Source organism: Myotis myotis, unplaced genomic scaffold, assembly GCF_014108235.1.
Source record: "Myotis myotis isolate mMyoMyo1 unplaced genomic scaffold, mMyoMyo1.p scaffold_m19_p_13, whole genome shotgun sequence".
Lineage (NCBI taxonomy): Eukaryota > Metazoa > Chordata > Mammalia > Chiroptera > Vespertilionidae > Myotis > Myotis myotis.
The window spans coordinates 28,312,429-28,326,644 of NW_023416317.1; the positions used below are offsets into that span (position 1 = coordinate 28,312,429).

At 41.3% G+C, this 14,216-nt stretch overlaps 1 protein-coding gene across 7 annotated transcripts in view; it reads left to right on the forward strand.

Moving 5' to 3' along the window:
- Positions 1–1,651: 1,651 nt before the first annotated feature.
- Positions 1,652–14,216, forward strand: part of PIK3CB (phosphatidylinositol-4,5-bisphosphate 3-kinase catalytic subunit beta) — a 144,783-nt gene continuing 132,218 nt past the window's right edge. For 5 of the 7 annotated variants that reach the window (XM_036332409.1, XM_036332411.1, XM_036332415.1 and 2 more), the window contains exon 1: positions 1,652–1,784. The gene's annotated coding sequence lies outside the window, so the exon portion shown is untranslated. Of the gene's footprint in view, positions 1,785–2,099; positions 2,223–14,216 lie in introns of those variants that run through there. The other 2 variants (XM_036332410.1, XM_036332408.1) reach the window with 2 other exon arrangements.

Here is a 14,216-nt window from a genome sequence, read left to right on the forward strand (position 1 = left end):
AGTTAATTTATTTTATTTTATTTCTTCTTTGTCAATGAGTAGGTATATGTATTTTAAATTTTAATAGATATTCCCAGACTTTGTGTCAATTTACATTTCCATCAGCTATGTCCCAGGGCTTATTTCCATGTATCGTGATTGCTTTTGTTAATGTTTGACAATATAATGAGAGAAACCTGGACTATATGTCTTAATTTTCTTTTCCATGACTATTAGTGAAATAAGCATCTTTCAAATTTGGATTTAATCTTCTATTGATTGCCTGCTTATATACTTTGTCCGTATTTTTAAAACATTGAGCTATTCAGCTTTTTAAAAAATCCATTTATAGAAACTCTTTTATGTTAGAGATACAATGTGCTTGCCATATGTTTTGTGTAGTTCTATTCCGTCTATTGTTTTTTTCTTTTTTTTTTTTAAACGTGTCTTGTCATTGTGATGTCATGCAAAACTTTAAAAATATTTATAGAGACAAATGTTTTTATTTTTTCTTTAATGAGTCTGGGCTTCCTGTCTTGTTTAAAGTCCCCCCTCACTACAGTGATATTACTATTCTTTAAAAATATTCCTCTAAGTTTTTAATTTGTATATTTTATATCTTTAATTCTTCTGGAATTTATTTTTGAATATGGCATCGTTCTATTTTTGATTTATTATGAACAGAGTCAATTAAACCAAGATCATTTATCAAGCCACCTTTGCTTTATATTAGGTTCTATCTAGATTCTATCCCAGACTAAACTATTTGCCTGAGCTATTATACAATAACTTTACAAACACTAGCTTTACAACAAGTTAAATTTTTGGTTTTCAGTAAGTGTAATTCGAGTGTGCCACAAAGAAAGAGGACCATGAAATTTCAAAGATAACAGGAGATAAGGGATGAGAAAGGGCCGGGTAAACCATAAGGCTCTGCAGCAAATGTGAGCTGTTGTTATCGCAACAATGAACATACAGGAAAAGAATCTTGGGCTTGAAAGGCTAAACTTTCTCTTTTATGATCATTAACATAAAAGTGCAGGGAGTGAAGGGCCGGCCGTGGGGCAGCTGACCAAGGGTTCCCATCCCCAGAACCAGAGCGACAAACCGAGGGGAAGGGGTGAAAGCAAAGCGCGGCCAGCGCTCCAGAACCGAGGCGTCTCTTCAAAATCGCAGAACGGAATTCGGGAGAGAACGGCGAAGGGACGGCCAGCAACTGCGAAGGGAGACCCAGGAACAGAGGGGCCTCGGGGGCAGGTGGCGGGTGTCTCTCGAAGGCTGCCGGCCGGGGACGCCCCATCCTGCGGTGCTCAGGCTGCAGCAAATTGGAGCAGAAGCCCCGCGCTGCAGCCGGACGGGCGGGCTGCCGAGAGGACTGGGCAGTAGCCTCCCTCCTCCCCGCCCCGCCCCGCCCCGCCCCGTCTGTCCCGTAGGTCTGCGGCGGCCGCTGCGGGGTCTGGGATTGGCCCGAGCGGCGTGTGGGGCGGAGTCGTCACGCGCGCGCGCACGCGCGGGCGCGACTACGGCGGCGGCGCGCGCGTGCTCCGTCGGTCGGTGCGGCGGCGGCGGCGGCGGCGGCAGCGGCAGCGGCAGTGGCTGAGGCTGCGGCGGCGGAGGAGGAACGGGGCGGGCCATGGCAGTGGGCGGCGGGACGGTGTAGCGCCGCGCGGGGCCGGTGGGAGGTGACGGAGAAAGGCGGGATGGGAGCGCCGCAGCTGGACGGTCGCGGTGGTCTGGGCTGCTGACCGCACACCCCAGCTTGGAGCCCGCGGCGGCGGCGTTGGCGGCGGCGGAGCGCCAGGCAGGTGAGTGTGGTGGAGCGCGACCCGGATATGCGGCGCGGCTGCTGGGCTGCGCGGCGGGCGGCCGCCGCGAGGTTCCCCCGAGCGGGCCGGCGGCGCGCTCTTGCTGGCCGCAGCCTGTGGTGCCGGCGCCTGGGTTGCCCGCGCCGCGGTTCCTCCCGGCTCGGAGGACTCCCGCCCGCCGGCCCGCGGCGGCGCCTCGCTCGACTGCGGCCCTCCCGGCTTCTCCAAGGTGAGCGGCGCTGCCCGGCCTCCCGCGGCGGAGACGCCGCTGGGCGCCCCGGGCCGCGGGCGCAGCGGGTCGCGTTCCGGACGGGAGCCTCTGTGGAGAGGGTGTCTTTGCCCCCCGTGTCTACGCGGCCAGCTCCGGAGCCTCCCGACTCGCGGGTGCCTTTTTGCACAGAAGTGTCTTTTAAGGGGCAGAGATCCTGGACCGTTGGGGTATGTATGGTGGTGTTTTCCAATCCTCGTGCCGCCAACCGATCAGCCCTGGGGCCTTGGGTCCAAGTGTCCAGGTTTGTTCATGGGAATAATAATAATGCGTAACTTCACAGCTTTGTGGTGAGGACAGACTAGAAAGATGTGCGAGGCCGAACAGCAGGTGATCGGTAAAGGGTCGGCTGTTCGGAGCACCCCTGGTGCAGCATCGGGTCAGCTGTTGCTGATGCCTGGCCGCGCGGGTGCGCTGGGAGGGCTCCTTATTTCGGAAGCCCCCGGGTGTTGCAGGAACCTCCACGGGATTGTTTGATGTTGGAGCGGCATTGGAATCCGCTGGCCTCACCCTAGAACCCTGTCGTCTTTTGCTTCGGTTGCCTTGGAATACCTGTCTCCTGTACCGAGTGGGGAATCGTTGCTGAAATAAAAGCCCGGCGAGTTTAGGATTCGCTTAAGGATGGAAGATGGCGGGACACACAAACTTGAAGTGCTTTGCTGTGTAAATAATCTTAAGTGACACTTAAACTCTGTCACTTGTTACAGAGTATAAACACACGAGGAATATGGAAACAGACTGTTTTTTTTCTTTTCTTCCTGCATTGCTACATCCGAAGGGAGTGACAAGTGCTTTTGTAAACATCGTCGTGGGCAGTGTTACCGTCCCGGTGAAGTCATCATAATTAAATTAGATGAGTACTTATTTTGAAGCGCTGAATGAATGTTTGGAAAGATGATTCCTAAGTAAATCATCTCCAGCGAGTCAGAATTCTCAGCAGTTCATTAATCATTTGGGGGTTTTTATGCGATGCTCTAAGATTTTTATGGTAAAAAGCAGAACTGTGTACTGTAAGTCATGATAATGTAGCATAGGAGCGGGTGTTCAGGTTACAGATCTTCACCTAGTTTCAGGAGGCAAGTGTGCAAGTAAGTAAAACTCTTAAGCTTTAAAACTGGGCTTTGTATTCACTAAAGCAAAAATGACTAAAAACAAAGAACTTTTGTTTTACATCCCTGTTTCACACTCTGATGAGGGTCTTTACCTTCGGGTTGTTTTTTTAGAAGTGGAGAAAATTGAGTTGGGTTTATTGCGATTTGCACCTCTTGCCTATATTCCCTGCTTTTCCTAGCGACTCATTCATAAAGACTTTGGATCCAAGTTGCTTTGTGAAATGTGAACAAAATACATAGAAAATAATTAAAAATGAGCTTTATAATTTAAATTATGTTCTTCCTTGTAGTCTAATTGTGTTCTTCCTAAATTATGATCTTCCCTGTTGTCTAATTTTAGACCAGTGAACCCAACAGTAGAAGTACTGTTAGCTATTGTGCAAAGGCTAGGGGTCAGAAGTCACATCTTGGTTCTAGGCCTTGACATGGGTCCCAAATATCTGGGGATTTGGGGATGTCACTTAGTTTTTCTGGACCTCAATTTATTTATATACTTTTATAATTAACGGAATTTGAGTGTGTTTGTGACCAGCAGATTGGGAGGATGGTGGAGGACTAGAGAATCGTATTCTACATATAAAGGATATTCAGGGTATTATATTTGCCCTTCTCTTTACTCTTTCTCTCTCTCTTTTGTTGACTTTTTCTTCTCTTCTTGAATTCAAACATTCTAATGCCTCAGGGTTTTCAAGCTTGCCCCTCTACTTTTTTCTATTTATACTCTTTCTGGATGATCAAACATGCCCTATGGTTTAAATACTCTCAATGTATTGTTGACTTTAAGATTTTTATCTTAGGTCCTGAACTTCAGATTTCTTCTACTTGCCTACATGCTACCTTTACCAATTTTCTCTGTAGGCATTTTAAACTTAACATGTTCAAAGTAGAACTCTTGATTTCCATCCCTCAACTTCTTTCCCAGCAGTCTCCATTTCATAAGAGCACCCCCCCCCCATCCTACTTAAGTGAGAAATCTGGTGTCCATTCTTAATTCATTCTTTTGCCTCACTCCTTGCCTACCATACAAATGACCAGCAAAATCTGTAAATTTTACCTCCAAAGTATGTGCTAAATATTTTTAGTTTAGTTTGTTTTTATAGCCACCATCCCAATTCTTACTGGGTAGTAGCTTTCTAACTGGTCTCTGCCTCTCGTCTTACTCTCCTATAGTCCATTTTCAGACAGCAATCAGCATGATCTTTACTTACTTTCTTGCTCTAGTAGCTCCTTGTTACACTAAGAAATAAATCCAATTCTTTACCTGCACTATCAGTTAATTATCTTATTTTTTTTTTCTTTGTTTATGGTCTTTTCCTCCATCTAACTGCTATAAGTTATCTGATGGCAGGGACCTCTGTCTTCCTGGGCTATTTTCAGTAACTAGAACAGTGATTGGAACATTTAACTAACATTGATGAATGACCGTGTGAATGAAATAAGTTATGAAATATTCTGATTCCAAGTATAACATGTACTGAGCACACTTTACACTTTTTTGGTCCCAGATTTGTGCAAATGAGGAAGAAATCAGAAGGCCTAGAGTTACTCTGCTAGACATCCTTATTCCTGCAGTCTTCGTTAACATGCTGTACTTCCTGAAAAGGCTAAGCATTTAGACCTTAAGCCACTGATAACAAAACAAATGTGAATTTTGTTCATTGTGTGCTGGGTCATTAGTATTTTTGCAAATAGGGAACCAAACAAGTTTTCCAGCCTGTTTTGTTATTTTGAGGCATTGAATGAATTTTGGTCTTGACGGGAGGGAGTTGGTTCTAGAATGTGGTAGTTTGATCTGATAATTGCATAACAAATCCTGTAGGGTAGCAGTTAGAATTTTTACAAAGAGCCAATGTCTTTGTTTCAATTGCACTATTTAAAAAAAAATCTGAGACTCCTTTTCCACCACCTCTTGTGAGTGTGTGTGCATACATATATGTACGTGTTCTCGGAACCTTATCTTGGGGATAAATCCCTATTATTTGGTTTCTTTTTATTTTTTGCTAATCCTCACCTGAGGATATTTTTTCATTGATTTTAAGAGAGAGTGGAAGGGAAGGAGAGAGACAGAGAGAAACATGGATGTGAGAGAGAGACATCAATTGGTTACCTCCCGCATGCACCGGATCGAGCCTGCAATCAAGGTACGTGTCTTTGACTGGAATCGAACCTGGGACCCTTCAGTCCGCGGGCTGATGCTCTATCCACTGAGCCAAACCTGCTAGGGCTGTTTGGTTTCTATTACCTGCTCACTTGACAGCTTTGTCATGTTGTAGAAAGAGGCAAATAGCTTAGTATTTTTCTCCTCTGCCTGAGACTGAGTCTAGCCCTGAAAACTATGAACAAAGAAGGGCATGGAAAAAATTAGAAGTGTACAATTCCATTGTCAAAGTAGAAATATAGGAAAAATACGTTGGAGGAGGAAATCCGAGATTAGAGGAATAATTTTTTTTTTTTAACTAGTGACATAGTTGTTTATTATCATTATCATCAAGTATTATGCATTGTACATAATCGTATGTGCCACACTTTTGTACAGCAGTACATTTGTTTACACCAGCATCACCACAAACACATGATAGTGAGTTGTGCACAACGATAAGACAGCTATGATGTCACTGGGCAATAGGAATTTTTCAGCTCCATTATATTCTTCTTTTTTAAATTCTTTATTGTTGAAAGTTTTATATACATCTCCTTTTCCCCCCATTGACCTCTCCCCACCCGATCCCGCCCCCAGCACATGTCCCCACCCCCTGTTGTCTGTGTGTCTTGGTCATGCTCATATACATGGATACAAGTCCTTTGGTTGATCTCTAGAGCAGCGTTCTCAACCTGTGGGTCGAGACCTCTTTGAGGGTCGAATGACCCTTTCACAGGGGTCAGCTAAGACCCTCAGAAAACACATATATAATTACATATTGTTTTTGTGATGAATCACTATGCTTTAATTATGTTCAATTTGTAACAATGAAAATACATCCTGCATATCAGATATTTATATTACGATTCATAACAGTAGCAAAATTACAGTTATGAAGTAGCAACGAAAATAATTTTATGGTTGGGGGTCACCACAACATGAACTGTATTAAAGGGTCGCGGCATTAGGAAGGTTGAGAACCACTGCTTTAGGCCAATGCTCTATCCACTGAGCCAAGCTGGCTGGGGCAAGAGATTTTAATAAAAAGACATTTCTAAAAGGGGACTGACATTGAATTAAAAAAATCTTATGTACAGTCAAGTTCACTTTTTCATGTGTAGTCCTATGAATTTTGACACATGCATAGATTCTTGTAACTACTGCAACTAACCTTAGTATTCAGAACAATTCCAACACCCCAAAGAATTCCCTTGTTTTACTCCTTTGTAGTCACCTCCCCCTAATTCTTGACACTTGGACTTAGGTGTTTTTTATTTTATTTTATTTTTAATTTATTTTTTATTGATTTCAGAGAGGAAGAGAGAGATAGAAACATCAATGATGAGAGAGTATTATTGATTGGCTGCCTCCTGCACACCCCCACCAGGGATCGAGCCTGCAACCCAGGCATGTGCCCTGACTGGGAATTGAACCATGACCTCCTGGTTCATAGGTCAATGCTCAACCATTGAGTTATGCCGGCCAGTGGACTTAAGTGTTTTTTTGTTTTGTTTGTTTGTTTTTAACTGTTTTATTGCTTAAAGTATTACAAAGAGTATTACGTATGCCCCCCCCCCCCCCCCCCCCCCCCCCCCCCCCCCCCCCGACAATCCCCTGGCCTCCCCTACCCCCAGTGTCTTTATCTTACACCTTTTGGAACCTGTCAAGTGATGCAAATCTCATAATATCAGGTTATAATAGGGACCATCTAACAAAGAAATTTGGGGGCTAAGTCTTTGATAAAATGGTAATGGACATCATCACATATCCTCTCATGTCTCTTTAGTAAACTCAAAATTCCCATTTACTGCTACCACAGGGTAAAGTGGAGATTAATTTTGCAAAGGATAACGCTGTGAAGTTATAGCTTTTCTCCCTGGTCTGTCTAGCATTGTCCCTTTCTGCTAGCCTATCCATTGTATTCCAGCACTTAAGAGTTTCAGGTATTCAACTTTCCTAGGAGTTGAGGAGGAGGATATGTTGTTACCTGTACAGCTAAAGTGCATTGCAAATGTAGCTTTCCATTCTCCTATTAACTTGGTTCCAGCCTAAAGCAGTTAATCTAGAAATTCCATCATTTACTCAGAAAATTCACATATCCTTCCCCTGAAAAAATCCTGGCTTCAGGATTTATATATCTTTCCCCACCTCTTCACCAAGCTATGGATATCAAAGCAGATCACCTGAGGTTATTACTAGTTGACCCTTTGGGAGTATTTTTTGCTGAAATGTTAATCTGAACAATCCCCTAACATGGCGATGCTAGAGCCAGGTCTGCAGCTCAGTATCCCCTAGTGCAGTGGTTCTCAACCTTCCTAATGCCGCGACCCTTTAATACAGTTCCTCATGTTGTGGTGACCCCCAATTTCATTGTTACAAATTGGACATAATTAAAGCATAGTGATTAATCGCAAAAACAATATGTAATTATATATGTGTTTTCCAATGGTCTTAGGGGAACCCTGTGAAAGGGTTGTTTGACTTCTAAAGTGGTCGCGACCCACAGGTTGAGAACCCCTGCCCTAGTGCAAAGCCAGGAGAGACTGCCACATTGCTGACCCTGTTGTTTGTCATTCTTTGGTGCTCTGGCCTCTTGGGAGACCACCAAGCAAAAGCGCATTTGCCTTCAAGGGAAATGTGATCCTGATTATCCATGCCTTCAGGAGGAGGATTATGTGGATTAAAAGAAATCCTTGGGTAGTTCAGACGCTTTATTTAAACTGCACTTTACCCACATTCCTGACCATAGTTTTTTCTTGCGTTTATAATATTTACTTATTTTCTATCTATTATCTCCATTTACCATTTAGAAGTAATGGTAGTCTCTGAAGTGAAGTAGCGAAAAGATGGGAGCAGTCAACTGAGTTAATCATCAGGCATTGCCCTACATAATGTGGTGTTGACTGGGTGGTTGAACCACAATGCTTACTAGACCTTGAAGACCTGAATTCCATGAATTCCTTATCTGCTGAGCCACTGGAAGGAATCTGAGGTGACCGTCAGCAAGAGGTCATGCTCCATTTTGAGACATTTGCACTTTACTAGCATAACTGATTGAGCTTTTGTGATTTAAATAATGAGATTTCAGATTTAAATAATGAGATTTCAGATTGAATTTTAAGTTTACAGACAGTCCTCCGGTTACGTTGGACTCGACATACGTCTTTTTGTGTTTACGTCGCCATCTCCCATTTATTTATAAAAAAAAAAAGTTCCGTCATTTCGACGTATGTACATATGTGCTTTATGTTTTTTATTATTTATTTACCACAAATAAAGGTCAGGAATTGTTATCTTTCTTTTACTTTTTTTTTTTTTTTTTTTTTTACTGTTTCACTTCATTACTGCTGTGTATGTGCTCCATGTGAGTGTGCGTAGGTGCTTGTGTAGGTGGGTTCCGACGTATGGCGAAAATTGCGTTATGTTGCGGCGCCATAGGAATGGATCTCTGACGTAACCCGAGGACCTACTGTAATTTGAATTTGTAACTGAAGACCTGGTCTTCCAAATAGAGATGCTGAGTTTTTGTAGCCAGGTCAGTAACTGCTACTTTTAAGTTACATGTAGTTACACAGTCATTAATTTCTATTAAATAGTTGAAATAGGGTCACTTAAAATTGTTTACTCTTGAGCTGTTGATTTAGTGTAGGTCCTGTATTTGTGTGACATACCATTGAGTAGACAGACTCTACTCTGGTGACCCTATGAATGAGTGATGTCTACAATGTCCGGTCCGCAGCAGCCTTGCTCAGCTCCTGTAGACTCATGCCTGTGGCTTCTTGTATGGAGTCAACCCATCTCATATTTGGTCTTTTTCTTGCTGCCTTCTTTTACCCCAGCGTTATTTTCTTTTCTGGAGAGCACTCTGCTCAGGCTGTGCCTGACGTAGGACAGCTTTCCTTTTGCCGTTTTTCCGCCAGCGTTGTGTTTTTTCAGGCTTCATGTGCTCTAGGATCCACTTGTATATCCGCGCGTGCCCCCCTCGGCGGTAGTAGTTTCACTACTTTTAACCAAGTTTATATGATAGTCCTGTTTTATGAGTAAGAGTTAAACAATGAATTAGTTATTTGATGTAGTATTCCTTTGTTTTGAATATATAATAAGGTTTTCCTTTTGCCTTGGCTTTACAATTAGAAAGACTGTGTGGTTTTGTGGTTTGTCATATATGTGTAACTAACAAATGTGCTTCATGTATGACCTAGCTAGATGTTCTAAAAGGTTGTGTAGGCATGTTTACTGAGTTTTCAAATAAGAAAACTCAACATGTTTTTTTTTTTCTCCTTTTTGCTCAGGTAATTTGTTTGGGTGGTATAGTGAAAAATGTGGCTAAGCTTGATCCTAAAGTATTGAGAATAGAAGTAAGACATTTACTTTTGAATAAATGAACCAATAAACTGTAGTTATTAATCTTTAACTTAAAAGAATGACTAGAGAATCATTATACTACTTTGGCCTTTTTCTCCCCCATATTCATTCACATGAGGAAGGAATTTGAGCATTAACATTATATCAACCATTAATAGTACCCAGACACATAGAAGGAGATGCATAGTATGTATAGATGCATAGTTTTTCTGCTAACTGGAGCCCACTACAGTGGTTATTTTGAGCTAACCACTAATTTTGAATTAATTTATACCAAGTGGTTTCTATAGAAGAGGTCTGTGTAGTTATAAAATTAAAAGTATTCATTATTTCTTAATTACTGTGCACGGAGACTGAAAGACTGAAGTATTATCCATTTTGAAAATGAACTATTAATGAATTAGAGAAGTTTTACACTTTACTTGTATGCTAAGGTTGGGATCTGATTTCAGTAAAGAAAGAAAATATTTAAGGAGCTCAATTTCTTTTTGAAGATTTCATAAATTATTGACAGCGCCAATAATGTTTGATTTAAAATGTAATCTTAAAAAGTAGCATTTTTTTGGGTAGCTTTATATAGTGAAATACTTTCAAGAAAAACTCAAATTCACTGGCTGGATAGCTCAGTTAGCCGTCTGGATACACCAAGGTTGTGGGTTTGATCCCCAGACAGGCACATACAAGAATCAACCAATCTATATATATAAAAGCCTAAGCGACCTTTATGGCAATACGACCGGAATGACCTGTCGCTATGATGCGCCCTGACCATCAAGGGCAGACGCTCAATGTAGGAGCTGCCCCCTGGTGGTCAGTGCACTCCCACAGGGGGAGCGCCACTCAGCCAGAAGCCGGGCTCAGGTCTGGTGAGCACAGCTGCGGCAGTGGGAGCCTCTCCCAACTCCATGGCAGCCTATCCAAGCTGCGTGGTGCCTGGCCTGGTTTGGGCTCCTCCTTGACCGTCTGCCGCTTGGTGCACTGCTACCTCCCCCGAGGGGTCTCGGACTTGCAAGGACTGCGAGGAGAAAGAAAATTGATACCTGGGTGCATTAGAAGGAAACTACAAAAAAAACAAAAACAAAAACAAAGGCAGAGAACATCTTAAATGTAGTCAGAAGAAAACGGCAGTTGGACATCCCCCGAGGGGTCCTAGACTGTGAGAGGGCATGGGCCGAGCTGAGGGGACTCCCTCCCCCCCAGTGCACCGGACCTCTAGTGTGTGCATAAATAAGTGTAACAACAAATTGATGCTTCCTCTTTTCTCCCTTCCCCTTCCATCCTCTCCCCTCCCCTCCTCTCAAATAAATAACTTTAAAATATTAAAAAATAAAAACCCAAATTATTTTAAATGACACTGAAATAATTTGAACCTATCAGCTTGGCAAAAATAAAATATTTTAATGCTTATGAATAGGATTTGGGGAAAAATATTTTCATACATTGTTCCTGAAAGTATAAATTGATACAACTTTTAAGAAGGGCAGTTTAGTATCAAAATTATGAACGCAGCTCTAACCGGTTTGGCTCAGTGGATAGAGCATTGGCCTGTGGACTGAAGGGTCCCAGGTTCCATTCCAGTCAAGAGCCATGTACCTTGGTTGCAGACACATCCCCAGTAGGGGGTGTGCAGGAGGCAGCTGATGGATGTTTTTCATCAATGTTTCTAACTCTCTATCCCTCCCCCTTCCTCTCTGTAAAAAAAATCAATAAAATATATATTTTTAAAAATCATAGATTAAAAAAATTATGAACGCACATATTCTTTTATCCATTCATTTTTTTTGTTGGGATTGTTCTAAAGTATATTTACACAGTGCAAAATGATGCATGTACAAGTTTATTTTTATATTATTATTCATTCATTCAAAAGATTTATTATGGTAATAGGGAGCCATTGAAGGTTTTAAAAATATTATTTATAGCAAAATTCTTTTTTTTAAAATATATTTTATTGATTTTTCTACAGAGAGGAAGGGAGAGGGATAGAGAGTTAGAAACATCGATGAGAGAGAAACATCGATCAGCTGCCTCCTGCACACCCCCTACTGGGGATGTGCCCGCAACCAAGTACATGCCCTTGACTGGAATCAAACCTGGGACCCTTGAATCCGCAGGCTGACGCCCTGTCCACTGAGCCAAACCGGTTAGGGCTATAGCAAAATTCTTGAAGTAACTTAAAAGTTCAGTAGAACATTGGCTTTTAAAAAGTAGCACATCCATGATTGAATGATCTGTAGCTATAAAACAGAATGAGCAACATTTTTATGCACTGATCTCACATAAATGGGTAAAGTTAAAGAAAGAAATGGTGTGGCTACAGTATGTGTAGAATCCTACCATTAGTATTTTTTTTTTAATCCTTACCTGAGGACCTGCTTATCGATTTGAGAGAGAGGGGCTGGGAGGGAGAGAGAAATAGAAACAGAAACATTGATGTAGGAGAGAAACATCAGTTGGCTGCCCTCCAGCACTTGCCCCGACTGGGAATCGAACCTGCAACCTTTCGTTGTATGGGATGATGCTCCAACGAATGAGCCACATCAGTTAGGGCTTTACCATTACTATTTAAAAAAAATGACAGGATATATGTATTTGCTTGCTTATAAATGCAGTATTTTTGAAAGCATACATTGGTTCCCTCTGGGAAGAGGGACCTGGGTTAACTGAAGGAATTGAGTGGTAGGGTGCTTTATTGTATACCCTTTTGTGCTTTTGAATTCTGAATAATGTATTCACCACAAAAGGTGAATATAATAAATGCATATAATTAAAAAGTAACAAAATTCAACTATTTTTGAAAATTAAAACAGTAACCTCTAAGATATTACAAAATTAAACAAAATGGACACTAATTACAATGTTTAGTTTAAGTATTAAAACATTAAAAATTTGTATTCTGTCTTCTACATTGACTAATATTATATCTGTGCTGCAATTAATGCATAGGTGGATAAGGTGGAGGTCTCTATTCATTTGCATTCATTTTGAATTTGAAAACTAAGCCCCTAGCCCTGGCCAGTAGCTCATTTGGTTAGAGTATCATCCTGACACTCCAAGATTGTGGGTTCAGTCTCTGGTCTGTGCACATACAAGAATCAACCAATAGGTGCATAAATGGGTGGAACAGCAAAAATGTGTTTCTCTCAAATCAATAAATAAAAACTAATGTATAAGTAAGTGGAACAACAAATAGATGTTTCTCTCTAAAATAAATAAATACATACATAAGTAAATAAAAACAATAAAGTGTAGAGTTCAATGGTTTTTAATATATTCAGAGTTGTGCAACCATGTCAAACTCAATTTCAGAAAATTTTGATCACTGCAAAAAGAAACCTTTTAGCTGTTATTGTCCAGTTTTATTCCTGCCCCCAGCCCTAATCTGTGTCTCTGTATATTTATTCTGGACATTTCATATAAATGGAATCATATAATATGCAGTCTCTTGTGACTGGCTTCTTTTACTTGGCATATTTTCAAGGTTTATCCATATTGTGGTATGTATCAGTACTTCCTTTTTATTGCTGAATAATTGTTTCCTTTTTCAATCCCATTGATAAATGTGTTCTGCTAAGTATTAGGGCTGTTAATCAGGAGATTATCCTTGTCCTAAGTTTGCCTTCTGTGTATTACTTGGTTGCTAACATTTTGCTGAATATTTATTATATGTTTTTTTAAAGAATAACATTGATTTTTAGAGAGAGAGGAAGGGAGAAGAGAGAATCATCAGTTGGCTACCTTCTGCATACCCTTACTCAGGATCCAGCCCCAAATCAGGCATGTGCCCTAATTGGGAATGGAACCAGCAACCTTTCTGGGCATGGGATGATGCCCAACTAACTGATTCACATAGGCCAGGCCTATTTATTTATTTCTTATTGTTGACACTATTACATATATCTTGCTGCATATTTATTAATTTCTAAGAGTAATGGCATAGAGAGGGAAAAGATGTGGACTTCAAAGCAGTTTAGCTGTTTGTTAGTATCATTGGCAGAAGTTTGTTTATTTATTATTTTTAAAAATATATTTTATTGATTTTTTTACAGAGAGGAAGGGAGAGGGATAGAGAGCTAGAAACATCGATGAGAGAGAAACATTGATCAGCTGCCTCCTGCTGGGGATGTGCCCACAACCAACGTACATGCCCTTGACTGGAATTGAACCTGGGACCTTTCAGTCCGTAGGCCGACGCTCTATCCACTGAGCCAAACTGTTCAGGGCCAGAAATTTATTTTAAAAGGAGCTTGAAACTGTGGGATAAAATTAAGAGAAACTTGGGAATTACTCCAAGATTTTACTTTTAATGTTTTTCCTCAGTCCTGTTATTTATTACATGTATTTGAGTTAATACTGTCTATAATATCTACATTTGAACCTATATTTATGAGAAAGGCAGTTAGATGTAGAATTGGAGTGTCAGAAAAAAGAGTTTCATGTTGAGAGCATTCCTGTCCTAAAACCCAGTCCAGTCTAGCCTCCCACACAGTTTCACAGAACACCTTGAGTTGCATTACTTTAATCTCAGGTGTGATTTGTAGTGTGTG